Source organism: Accipiter gentilis, chromosome 8 (genome assembly GCF_929443795.1).
Source record: "Accipiter gentilis chromosome 8, bAccGen1.1, whole genome shotgun sequence".
Classification (NCBI taxonomy): Eukaryota; Metazoa; Chordata; class Aves; order Accipitriformes; family Accipitridae; genus Astur; species Astur gentilis.
In genome coordinates, this window is record NC_064887.1 from 2,678,865 (window position 1) to 2,691,746 (window position 12,882).

At 44.2% G+C, this 12,882-nt stretch overlaps 1 protein-coding gene and 1 long non-coding RNA gene across 4 annotated transcripts in view; one reads left to right on the forward strand and one right to left on the reverse strand.

The window, feature by feature from the left end:
• Positions 1-205: 205 nt before the first annotated feature.
• Positions 206-2,761, reverse strand: LOC126042381 (uncharacterized). Its single transcript, XR_007507119.1, has 3 exons — positions 2,672-2,761; positions 2,231-2,560; positions 206-1,350 (listed from the first exon to the last, which is right to left on the reverse strand). It is a non-coding gene; the product is annotated as an uncharacterized LOC126042381 (long non-coding RNA).
• Positions 2,762-2,977: 216 nt separating this feature from the next.
• The window catches only part of JAK1 (Janus kinase 1), a 63,450-nt gene continuing 53,545 nt past the window's right edge, over positions 2,978-12,882 (forward strand). For all 3 annotated transcript variants that reach the window (XM_049809417.1, XM_049809420.1, XM_049809418.1), the window contains exon 1: positions 2,978-3,113. The gene's annotated coding sequence lies outside the window, so the exon portion shown is untranslated. The remainder of the gene's footprint in view (positions 3,114-12,882) is intronic.

The following is a 12,882-nucleotide window of genomic DNA, read 5'->3' on the forward strand; positions in this document are numbered from 1 at the left end:
TACATTACACAGCACCTCTGACTTCATTACCTCCTCCTGATTTTTGCTAGTACATATGAGGAGAACCAGGCTGCAGAAGTACTGCCAGGAACAAATCAATGATAGACTGAAACCACTTAGATGGTGTTAAATCACATTTATGTAAAGGTCCAGCCAATTCCAAGATGATGGCATTGGTGACTTAAGGCACTTCACCATATGCAGGGCCCCTCACTGTACCTTGAAATGCCATGAAAAAAAAGGCTTTCTAAATATTTATACTGTTTAAAGTAGTTTTAAAACATTACCATTTCAGAGGGAAAGGTGAGGTTTGGCTTCTGAAAACCAAACTGCAGAGCAGGCAAGTAAGGGCTAATTTGTGCACCCTTCCCTACCCCTTCTTTAAAGAAGGCTACAAGAGAGAATTTGTTTGAATTTAGTTTGATTTTTAGTTCACAAATACCAAGACAGTCAAGTCTAGTCATCTGTATTTGGCCGTTTTTTTTTGGTGGAGGATATCAGTGCATCCTGGAAGTTGCAAAATAAAGAAGTACGTAAGATACAAAATAATTCTTCTGACCTGTCACTGCACACTGGTACAGTACTTACAGGGGAAAGAAAAATTATGTTGCATCGAAGGCCTTTTCTGCAGCTCTTTGAAAGCCCATTCTCTTCATAAGCAAGAAAACATATTCAGCTACAAATACATGTGATTAGTTCCTTAGAGAAAACTACTTTAAAGGTTTTAATAGAGAATTACATCCTTCCCATAGGATGGTATGTTGTGGTAAAAGCAGACCATTTTGGGTATAGGTTGGAAATCCTCCCCTGTTATTAACATAGTTCTTGGAGTAATTTTTAGAAGCACGTTGATTTCATCCCAGTTACATGTTACAGAACAACTAGTAGAAATCAGCAGACATCAGTGTCCTGAAATTAAGGAGAAAAAGCAAAAAGCTCACATTGCAGGCAGGAGTAGGAGGCTGACCACGCAGTTTCTGTGAGACTGTAAGTGCCATAGGAGCTCAGCTCCATCTTTTAAAGTGAGGCATGTGAGCTCATGAGAATTTAGTTCCTGCTGAAGGACGTGGCTTTTGGGAGCCTGGGTCATTCCTGGACATAGTCTTGGGCGCTGGGCATCCTGGGTCATTCCTGGACATGGTCTTGGGTGCTGGGCATCCATTTAGATGGAGGCAAAGGTAAAGCTGGTCTCCTCTGAGCTGCTGCAGCCACGAGCAGCCTCAGGCTAAGCCCCTTATGCAATCCTTCCGTCACTGCTGCCTCCTCGGCTTTGCTTTGATTTGCAGCTCTGAGCTTCAGGATTTAAGGACATTCGCAGCATCAGCTGGTGTGCTGGGAGACAAGCCTTACCTGTAAAGCATAAATAATAAAGATGTGGTATGTTATTGGGCATGAAAACCCACTGAGAAAAACTGATGTTATCATTATAAAGGCAAAGCCATGGAAAGGGCTAGCAAGACTGAAAGCTAATCAATGGAAGCACAGCGCTTGCAGGCGGATCACAGGGTGGGAGGGCACAGGGAACAAGAGAGCAAGAAGAGGTTGGGCCCGAGAGCCGTGGCACGGCCACGCGTGTCTGCAGGGTTTGACCTCTCTCCTTCCTGAGTTAAGATTACCAGGGTGATGGAAATGGGGTGAGACTCCAGTGTTTTCACATGCACCCACAGTGCATGGTTAATCCAGACCCAATGATGCCGTGTGGCTGAGAAAAAAGGTTAACATGGGAGGGCTGGCTTGTTTCCTTTTGGGAGAGGGGAAAAAAATCATCAATGATTATCTATCTCTAGTTTGTAAACTACAACCACCCGGACATGCACATGTGCACTTACACACGATCAGCCCCTGCCTCCCAGCTCCTGTGTGGGAGATGAAGAGCTTTGGGCTGATTTCCCGGAGAAAAGGTTCAAAACTCAGGATTGCCAAGGCACAAGGTTAATGAGCCGGGACCAGTTGACTGTATTGGCATATAAACACTTTGTAACGGCAAAGGGACTTGCACGCCCATGTGCTGCCGAGTGAGAAGACCTTGACAAAAAGATGTTATCAGTGTGCTGTGATTAGAGAGGGCACGTTTAGCAGGGCAGGTGTTTCTGAATGACAGATTCAGCTGTTAGGACAATTGCCCCAAAAGGCAGCAGCAGATTGGCTCTTCTTTCAGAAGAAAATGCCAAATATGCGTGTGTGTGTGGGAAGGGGGGAATCATTTTATTGAACTGAATCATTTTCTTACTGATATTACTTCCACTTGTGCCGTTTCCTGTGACTTTGAGAAGAGTTTGAAACCACAACGAAGAAACCGATTTCTTCTCTGTGCAGACAGGAGAACCGTGCGCATCTCCTCATTCTGGTGGTGTAAACGCCAAGTTGTTTACGCCAGCTCATTCACATCTGTGTGAGGCTAGAGGTAAGGTGGTAGTTTTTTTTTTTTAAAAAGATGATCCAAATACACCGGTAGCTCAGCCTCCACCACGGCAGATGCCGGACACCTGTGGAGACGACAGCTACAGCCTCGGCACTGGGATGGCGAAGACAACCCCGCAATTCCAGCGCCGTCCGAGCTCTGCCAGAACACAAACTGGCTGACGGGCTGGTTTAAACACCTCCTGTTAAACCTCCGTGTGCTGACCCGGTCACTGGGCTGCCCTCCCACCACACCCGCTCCAGTCTTTACCTCACTTTACAACCAGCCAGGAGACACATCCATTTTAACCGCCCTATTCTCGCCACCGCCGCCTAGGCAGGGCTATTCCCGCCGGGGCTCTGAGGGCCTGAACCGCCCTAACCGTGCGCGGCCTCCCCGCCGGCCGACAAATCTCCTCAGCGGCGGAGCGGTACCCTGGCAGCCCCTCACGCCTCGAAGCCCGCCGCCATCACCCGCCTCCTCAGCCCCCTCAGCGCGGGGTAGGCGGGAAGAGGCGGCCGCGGCGACGCACCACCCCCGGTCCGCAGGGCGCATGCTCCGCAGGCTGGGCGCCGCCACAGCCGCCGCCGGACCGGGACCGCCGCCCTGCCGCTGCCGATCGATCGCGGGCTTCGCTCTCGGACGCACCGGGCCGGGCCGCCCCCCCCGCCTCCTCAGCCCCGCGGCTGAGCGGCGCTCAGCCACGGACGCGGTGAGTGGGGCCGGAGCGGGCTACGGCGTATCGTTGTGTCCGTCGTCCCCGCCTCCAACTCCCCCTCCGCCGGGCCCCGACCCGAGGGGAGCCGGGGAAGGCGGGGGTGGGGTGGTAGGGTGTGTGTGTGAGGGCGGCGGGCTCGTCCCCTGAGGGAAGCTCCCGAGATGGCCGACGGCGCAGGGCTTCCCCCGGCGGCCTCGTCGGTCCCTTCCCGGGCTCAGCGCGGCGGCCGGGCCCGGGTGTGCGGTGCCGTTTGGGTTCTCCTCAGCGGAGACGGGAGGAGGGGGAACGGACGAGGGCGACAACGACGAGCCCCCGCGGGCAGTGTAGGGCTGGGAAGGGGTTTTCAGAGCCACGTTTCGGCGAGCGGTGACTCCTGCGGGGGAGGCCGGGTTTTGGTGATAGGAGGAACTGGAATGAAAATCACTTCGGTTCTGCCCGCTGGTGGAAATGGGTGAAATTAAGTTTTAAAAATGTTGCGAGGGGCTTACGGGTGAAGCTCGGAGCCCCCCCCCCCCCCCCCCCCGTGAGCTTACGGGAGTCCTCGGCCGTCTTTGCAAGAGGAGCTGTTTAGCCATACTGCTGCCTTGCACTTCTATGCAAATTAAGGGCTTGGAAAAATTGATTGGGTCCAGCTGTCAGTCTGGCATCTGTTGCTGTATAAAGGATAGAGGCGCTTTTCGGACATCCCTCTCTGTAGGTGCTCCTTCCCCTGAGGGTGGTGACAGCCACCCTGCAGGCAGGTCAACTGTTGGTTTGGTATCTGTCACCCGAAAGCACAAGCAGGGATGTGGAGCAGGTAACCTGGCAGTTGGCAAGTTGCCCCTGCTTTCCACCTTCTCCAGACACCTAAAAATACAACTCTGCTGTACGCGTGTGCGGGAAAACATTTGCTGCGTCGTTTGGACAATCCTGTTGAGGTGGGATTTTCAAAATGCACGTAGAAAGCTCGTATATGAGGAGAACCGGGATGCAAAAAAAGTCTGAAGCATGTCAGCCCCGCTGCTAACCGTGTCGGTTGATGGCAGAAAGACAACATGGCAGTCGCTTGGTGTGGCAGGAGAGGCTGGAGCCGGCTCTGTTTAAAGAGACTTCGAGTCTGTCCTTAGAAGGAGGATGGGGTGATGCTGGGGAAGCGTGTGGCTAACGGGGCGGCTGCTCCGATGAGTTAGGGATGGGGGTGTGTGTATTTTGAGGCATAGAGACCTGGAGGGCAGGTAAGTGCAGTGCAAGAAAGTTTGGTGTTTTGTTCGTTGGTTTTTTTTTTTTTTTTTTGTGGTTGTTTTTTTGGGGGGGAAGATGGAAATAAACAGGAATGCAACTTTGAATTAAACTTAACTCCAATTAGCCCAATTTAACTCTTGCTCGTAGAAGATTCTCTGCAGTTTTTTTCTTGAGCGGAATGTATGTACGTTGGTATCATTTTATTCACGGCTGCTGAAGCTCAGTATTAAGTTCAGTTTTGACCATATATGGGGAGTGGTAGGCATTTCCTCCTGGTACTTGTTTTTAAAACACACAGGAAGTTGCACCTTGATCTGGGTTTGTGCTAGGTGATACTGAGGCAGGTGCTTTGAAATACAGGGCCAGCTAAGGACATGCTGCTCATCTCTGAGCAAACAACAGATCACATCAGTCTCTTGCTGTCATTTGCAATGTTAAAAGTTAGCGATCGCAGGCAGATTTTACAAGTGTTTTTGTCAATTTATTTTTATTGATTCAGTTCTCCTTAAATATCTTACTTGTCTAAGTATCTGCAAGCCGTTTGCACCAAAGCCCAGCGGAACAGAGACTATACTATGCTCGTACAGAGCAAAACTGCAAACATTTGACCTTTGGGAAATGTTAAGTGAAAAACTTGTAAAAAGCCAGGGTGAGTGGGTTTAAATTTGCACAAGAATATAAACGCAGAACTGGAGCAGCTTTAAGTTTGTGAACCCCTGGAAGTCTCTGCACTGCAAAAATCTTTTGGAATTAATTTCAGAGTGCCCTTTTTTGAGAGGTGGATTCCGTAAATCTTGAACTGTTCAAGCATATGCTGTTTCTGTATGTCCAAATTGACTTGTCTGTTAAATGAGTTTATTTTAAAAACAAATGAGAAGCAAGATCTGGAGAGAATATCTTAACACAAAAGCTTTGGAAAGCAAACCTGTATCAATTGCAAAGCAAAAAGCTGAAGCGTACCTGAACAGTTACTGGACAGATTCAGTGAATTAAATGAACGTACCTTTTAAACTCATTTTTTCCTTAGTCGAAACAGAGAATGCAATTTAAACTTGCTTTAATTCTTTTACCTTACCTCTTTGGGGGGCTAGAAGTAACCCAGGGTTCTTGGTTGGAAGAATAAGCGATAGTAATTCAGTAGGTTTAGACGGACACTTCTGTAGTAGTTCAGTGTCTTGCAAATAAAAGACTGAATTCACAGAAACCAGCTTCCCTTTTTTGTGTAGAGGGGAAAAATGTTTCCGTTTTCGTAGGCAGCATCCTGACAGTGATGCCCACTGTTGCGGGCAGGAAGATTTCACCTCTTTCCTACCACGTACCTCCCCATTCTCCCTCGAGTTGGAGGTGAAACACCTTTTTTACCTGCAGAACCAGCCTCAGGTTTCTTGGCACCTTCATGCTGCCCATGAGGGAGGTATGAGGAAGAGAGGTTCAAAATACAGCACAAACCCAAATGGAGAATCCTTCAATCTGTACGCTATGTTTGGTGTGAGTTGTTTTGAGAGATCAAAGCTTTTACACATAAAAACAAACCCTTAAGATTGGTTTGTATTTAGCTGTGAAAAGTATTGTTATGAGACCCGATGAACCAGAAAGCATGCTGAGAAGCCAGGTTATGGAGAGACCGAGTTGGGTCTTGGTTCCTGACATGTCTCGTGTCCAATTAAAAATTACAAAATGTTTTCTTCTGGACGATAAAATGGCAATATTCAATTTTTTCTTTTGTAGCCTGTCCAACAGTTTGCAGTTCCTTAAAGATTGGGCATTATTCCTGTAAACACACTCAGAGTTGCTCTAGATCTCTAAAGCACTTAAAATGCAATTAGATTTCAGGTATTGGTAAATGGCAAACACTTGCTGAATTGATAGAAAATGGCTTTTATGGTTCAAGCACATGATTCAGTCAGTTAATACTCAGAGAGTGCCTTTTGCAAAGAAAGCTTTTTCATGGACTGATACTGCTCAGTTTTGCTAGTAGGGCGAGATAAATAAGCTTGAACCTCATCAAGAAGGAAAGTGGAATCTCAAAAGAACAGCATTTTGGGTGTTTGGCAGCTCAATTGTTACTTCCATCTGTTGCTATAGTTTCTGTACAGTACATGAAGTGGCAAGATTAGGGGGGATTATTCTGCTCCCTCACTTGATATCTTTAGTAGGGCTTTAGGTACCCTGACCAGTATTTGTTTTCCCCATTCACCTGATCCTTCCAAAAACTGAAACAATGCTAAAAAGTACTAGGTTACTGGAAAAAGAAGTTGATGATGGTTCTCTTGGGCAAATTGGTTGCAATTTCTATTGATTGAAATTGGGGTGGGGGGGAAGTGAGGAAGTGTGATTTAGTGGTTTTAATGTCCTGGCCTGCTGAAAACAGGTGGATTTTTAAGGAACAAGTCCTGACATTTTTCTTCACGCTGAAGGGCTTATAAAACTACAAATGGTTTTGCTGGCTAGAGTAATTCTTGGTTTTTTCCTTGAACTGGTTATATAAATGTACCATAAGTTGCATAACTGACAGAAAACCTGAGCGACAGGAAACTGTAAGAGCAGCTTCTACTTGGAAAAGTATAATGTGTACCACTTAAATTGCACATCATTACCTTTTATCATCCTCTGATACAATGTGAGTTGGTTGATAAGTGACACGAATATGGTTCTCTGCATGTTAGTGATTATGATTACACTTTAAAACAGCTGCCCCATAAAATTGTTCTGTTAGACTTTTCTACCCCTGCAGGATGTGAAAAATAAGGTAGGAAATAAAGGAAAAGAAATGGAAGTTGATGGAAAAGTGAAGGATGTATATATACATCATCCTGAACTATGGAGCAAGGTAGTGGTGAAAGCCTGGGAAAAATCAGATTGGAGTTTTTGTTTGAAGAGGAACCTACCTGCAGAGTTAAGATTCTGAACAAGTGCAGTTGTAGCTACTAAAGAATAGGAAAATTGTTTGTCTTGCAGTAAGTGGCTTGGTGTTGCTATTGATTCTGCTTTGTCAGCGGTTCTGATAGTAAACAAACGGTCTTCCAGAAATACCAAGTCACTGTTCTGCTGTAGCTATGGAGCTCCCAAAGTAGCAGCATGGGCTTGCTAGTAAAGAACAAGCTTTTACAAGGCAACTGGCTTCAAGAAGCTCAACCGTCATAAATGCATGTATCTGGTAGCTTTGCTCTATGAAGTTTATTTTGGACTTCTTTGAAGCTGGTCTGCTACATAAAGGAGGGTCTGCTAATAAATTGAATAACTTCAGTATTTAATGCTATATTCTCTGACTTTTGAAGCATGTAGGATTTACCATGAGTCAAGACTTGGGTTGCCTGTGTGTGTACTGGAGGAGGGAGCAGGAAGGTTCACAAAGATAAGGGATCAGTCTGCAGGTGGATAAGCATATAATGCAGCATTCGATGGGTTTAGAAGCCCTGGGGTTGTTTCCATCTCAGCTGTGTCCCTGGCCAGTGCCTGACTTTGGCTAAACAACCTGTTTATTCCTTCGACATGTTTCTCCCCCACTTTCTCCTGGAAATGCTGCATTCCCTCCGCAGTCCCCAAAGGCTTAACTCCCTTTGAACGCAAAATCTAAGTGACAACTGCTATTCACACTTCCAGGAGAAAACTCCTAAAGGAAAATTTGCACATTCCTCGGGGTGCGGTACGCAGTCTCCCTTGTTTGCGGAGTGGGTCTGAGAGGGCTGCAGCTTGTTGAGGCACCAATACATGAATATAATGCAAGTTTGTAGCAATTTTGAACACCAAGTGCTCTTCTAACTGGTACTTGAGTGCTTTGTTTCCTGTCGTTTCCAGCTATTCGAAGACTGAGTGGAGTCTGGATTTCCTAATCAGGTGGCCCAGTTGGAATTTAGCAGGGTATTGAAATATTTGATTTTATTAGCAGTACTCTTAATAATTACCCTTCAATCTGGGGCATATTCTGTCAAAATAACTTGGTTGGTTTTCCACTTCACATCTTTTAAACCACTTAATTTTACTAGCTGGAAGTTGAGATTGAGGTGATATTGACTCATGTTATTTTGAACAGGAAGACATTCTTGTTCAACCTAGGAGGTTGTACTTAGATCTGCTGTGAGAGCTACCGTGCCTAGGGCTGTGCTGGAGACAGCAGGTCCAGAAAAAATCCTTACACCTTTCATGTCAGGAGGAAGGACAGATGTAAGCCTTTTTATTTTTTTTGGATAAGGAAAAATGAAGCAGACCATGCTAGATCTGTGACTTGGACAGAGGAGCGAGGGAGGAGAGGGAACACTTGCAAGAAATTTGTTTGTATGTGGACTCAGTTTTTCAGGAAATTAATTTGGCAGAACTAACTTTTATACTCATTTTGAGACGCTAGCAGCACAAAGAGATATATCAACAAAACAAACCTTAAAAGCCTTGGCACTTGTACAGTCTAAATAACTTCCTGTTACTTGCCATCCATAAATACCCATCTCTGAGCTGCTCTGAATTTTACCAGTGTATAACAACAAATTCAGAGCAGTTTTTTTTGTCTGGGTTTGGTTTTTTTGGGGGGGGTGTGTGTTTTGGTTTTTTTTTTTGCTGTTGTTTTGATAAAGCTGTGTTAGTTTGTAGGGCATTAGATGTTTAAGGGGAAGAAAAGCTAGCTGGTACCTTTTATACTTCAAGTGTTGCATTAGGCTCAGTCTTTTATATTTCAATCTGTTATTTTGCATGGGTTGGTTTTTTTGTCCCTAGGATGTCAAGCTCACATCTTAACTCAAGCTGGTGGCCTCCTGCATGGAAAGAAAGTGTGGCCACCCTCAGTTCTGAGGTTTTTCATCAAGAACAACTATATGCTGGCATTTGCAGTTCACTTTATATGGTTTTCTTCTATACTCAGTGTCTTTCGTGTTTACTGAAGACGCACAAGAAATAACCTTTCACTTCCTGAACACTTCTGTATTTCACTTTTCCTCAAAGTATGGCAAAACAGAGGCTAATAATTTTGAAATTGCCAGAGCCCATCTATTTAGAGAGTTTAAAAGTTCAGAAGGAACTAGACAGTTAAATCAGTGAGCCTGACCTGTATGTATCAACCTCTGTTGTGACACTTTACAGCTCTATCACCTGTGCTGCAGGAGTTATCCTCTCCTCTGAAAACAAAAGATTACAAATTCACTGTTTTTCTTTTGCTTTTTCCTGCTATTGATTTGTGTTGCATTTGTATTAAACTGTATTTTTTTTTCCTTATTTGAATCTTCTGCCCTTCTTTCTTGTTCTTAAGACTTAAGCTGGAGGAAGAGAAAGGTGCGTTTGACTTAATTATTGAAGTAACAGCTGCAATTCCAAAACTTAGCACTGGCTGCCTTCCACTCTTTCTAATGGCAAAGTCTATTTGAGTGGTCTGCAGGCTGTAATGGACACCATGTTCTTCTGAAATGCTGTTATATACCTCATGACTTTTCTAACTGTTTTTCTAATAGAAACATAAGTGCCTGGCTTAGGCAGAGAATGGCTTAAATGTATTTTGACTGTTCTGTATTGATTTTTAGAAAGTCTGTTAATAACTCTCTTCCCTAAAGACAGGGAGTAGTCAAGAGTTCATCCAGATTCTGGAAAGTGCTGGTATATTCAGAGAAAAGGAACTTGTCCAATCCCCATTTTTTTGAAGGGTTATGACTGTTCATTGCCAAGAAAACTTCTGATTGTGTTCATGCTGCTGTGTCATTGCCCTCATGAAGGGAACATAGAGGTTGTGTTTACTGATGATACAGAACAAGCCCCCATAGCCCAATGAATGTGTTGTAGGTAGATGGAAGTCGCTAGCATGAGCATTACCAACTGGGATTCTCACCTGGAAGCCTTTGTCTTACCACCAGCATCACCTGTAAAAAATCAGCTTGTGGTATTTTATATCAGCACTTACTTTACTAGTAATTAATGGCCAAGAATGTCTTTCTTATAACTGTGGAATTAATACAGGGGAGGACAGGTTTGATTTCGCTGTCAAAGCCACAGGTGGTAAGTGAAAGGACATATAGGGGTAGCTAGCTTAAAGAGCTTAATTTTTGCAAAAGAAGAACAGCTATCTTCTGCCAAATTAAAAAAGAAAAAAGTCCTGTGGGTTTTACAGTCCTTTCAGCTTCCTGTACACGTGACTTGCAACACGGCCAAGTTACATCTATATAAGCAAGATACATCAGCAAACAGAAGGCTCACTTGGCTTAAAAAAAGGCACCTTTCACATCCCGAATACTCAGTATGTGCCAGCACAACCTTAAGCAACTAAAACCTAAGATGCTGGTGATGTTAGCTTGGCTGTGTACAGATTAACTGTTCACCCTTTGTTGGTATTGACTGAAAGTTTACCTTGCAATAAAAGTGTGTGGTATCTCCAGGTTTAATAACACTGTGTTCTTGGCAGTTTGCTGTCGAATTAAGTGAAAAATGAGCCCACGTTTTTCTTGGCTTACAACGCACGTGCGGAGGGAGGAGGTAAGCAGTACTGCTGGGGTATCATCGAGGCCATGGTGGTTTCACGTTGCAGATCACAGCAGTGTTATCTTAAGGCACTCCTGTTGTGGCATGTCACCCCTTCGGTTGAGCAACTCGTGTACTCTGATGGATACCTGTTCCGGCTCAGAAGACTTCTCATCAGCTCCTTCCCCTGCTTTCCACAGAGATGGGCGAACTTGGACACTGTGTCGTGAAAATCCTGCCTAAGAAATGCCAATATGCTTTGAAGTGGAAACAGTTTAACTTCTCCATATAGCCCAGCATACACAAAACAATTTTCTCTAGACCTGAGTTGCACCACAGCATATACCTATTGACGTGCTTTATGCGTCATTTAGCATGCAGAGAAGCATTTATATAGAACCACCCTCTCGCTCTGTATACTTGGAGAATTAATTTATGTGACAAGGGCAGGACCTGCCAACCTATAAATCTATGGTAGGACTCTCTTTAGGGAGAGAGAACTGGATCACGCATTACCTTCACCTCTGCTATGCTGTCAGAACCTTATTGTGTGCTTTGAGATTGTTTCATGCTTTCTTTGATGAACAAATTCCTTAGGACTTTTTCAATCCATTATATCTTCATTACTTAACTGCTTGATGAAGTTTAATTAGCAGTTAATGTAAACTACTGTGCTTGTTTGCATACATATATGCTGTGAACTCCGAAGTTCTACGCAAGTTCAGTTTTGCACAGGCAAATCAGTGCATATCAGTGAAGCTGAGTAATTACATAAAGAACTTAATTTGTCCCAAGCTTTGTGGTGAGTTCAGCCTTTAAAATACAGCTGAGATGCAAACCACTGTCTCTTCCTGCTAATTTTGCTGAAGCTGGCAAAGGCTTTTGTTAGAACTGCAACTTTTTTGCATGGCTTTGCGTGGAAATAAGATGTACCACACATTTCAGCTCACATTTTTAAAGCGATTTAAAATTTAACTAGTTCTGCATTCAAGGCCAAGCCAGCTTGCACATATGTACATGACCACTTGAGATGTACCATCCCCGAGGTGTTTACTGCTCCCTTTCTGTTTGCAGGCTGAACCATGTATGCTTCCCTTTTTTTCCAGCAAAGACTGATGATCACCAGTAAAATAGTAACATCTTCACTAGGCTCTGCTCACAGCCAAAGTAATTTTAGAAATGTTTTAGGTTATGTCCTAATGACTGAATTATGCTTTAAAAGGAAATTCTCTCTTAGATACGGTTTAGAAGTTTTTAAAAGCAGTGTAGATCAGTAGCTTTCCCATTTCAAGGTGTTTGTTTTTCAAAACCTATTGGTACTCACTTTCAGAGACAGGGAAAGTTGAGAGTAGTTTAATTAGCAGGCAAGACTGACATAATGATCGTAATCTAGTAAACAAATACACATGGTCCTTACAAAGGTTTTGGTGGGGCATTTCATGGTGTATACTCAGAGGGCACAGCCTACAAACACTAACATAGAATTTCCTGAGCCCCAACCAAAGGCTTAAGAAGAAGCTTAATATGTTATATCTCTATGTTAATAGAGAATAATTTTTCAGGACTTAACTTGAGAATCAGTCTCTTCTTAAGGGTAGGTAATATGGCATACAGGCAAGTTCTGCAGAGCAGCAAGCAGTCTACTCCATGAACATCCCATTATAAAATGTGCGGAAAATGGGGTGATTCCTTTCTTTCATCTGTCTCAGTCTCATCCATGATTAGGGATGAGCTATAAAATGTCTTTTAAAGGGGTAGGAGGAGAAGGTACCTTATTGGGCATTTGACCGGAGAAGTCAAATAATGTGGAGATGTGTGGGTGTTCTTCAGTAGTAAGCATTCAGCAATAAATTGATGACTTAGAGATGCTGTTGGAGAGTTCTGTCTTGATTTTGCATACTGAGTCCAGCATCAGGTTTTCTTAGTTTACAGCTGAGTTTAATCTTCCTGGTTTGATTTGCATTTGATCCTGTTCATTTCTATAAGCTGTGACCTTAAAAAATTAGCTGGTGTATTTTTTCATGTGTAAGCATGGGGGGGGGGGGGGGGGGAGGAGGGGCTCAGTCCAATTCATTTTGCATTAATTTTGTGTTCTTTTCTCTTTCATGTT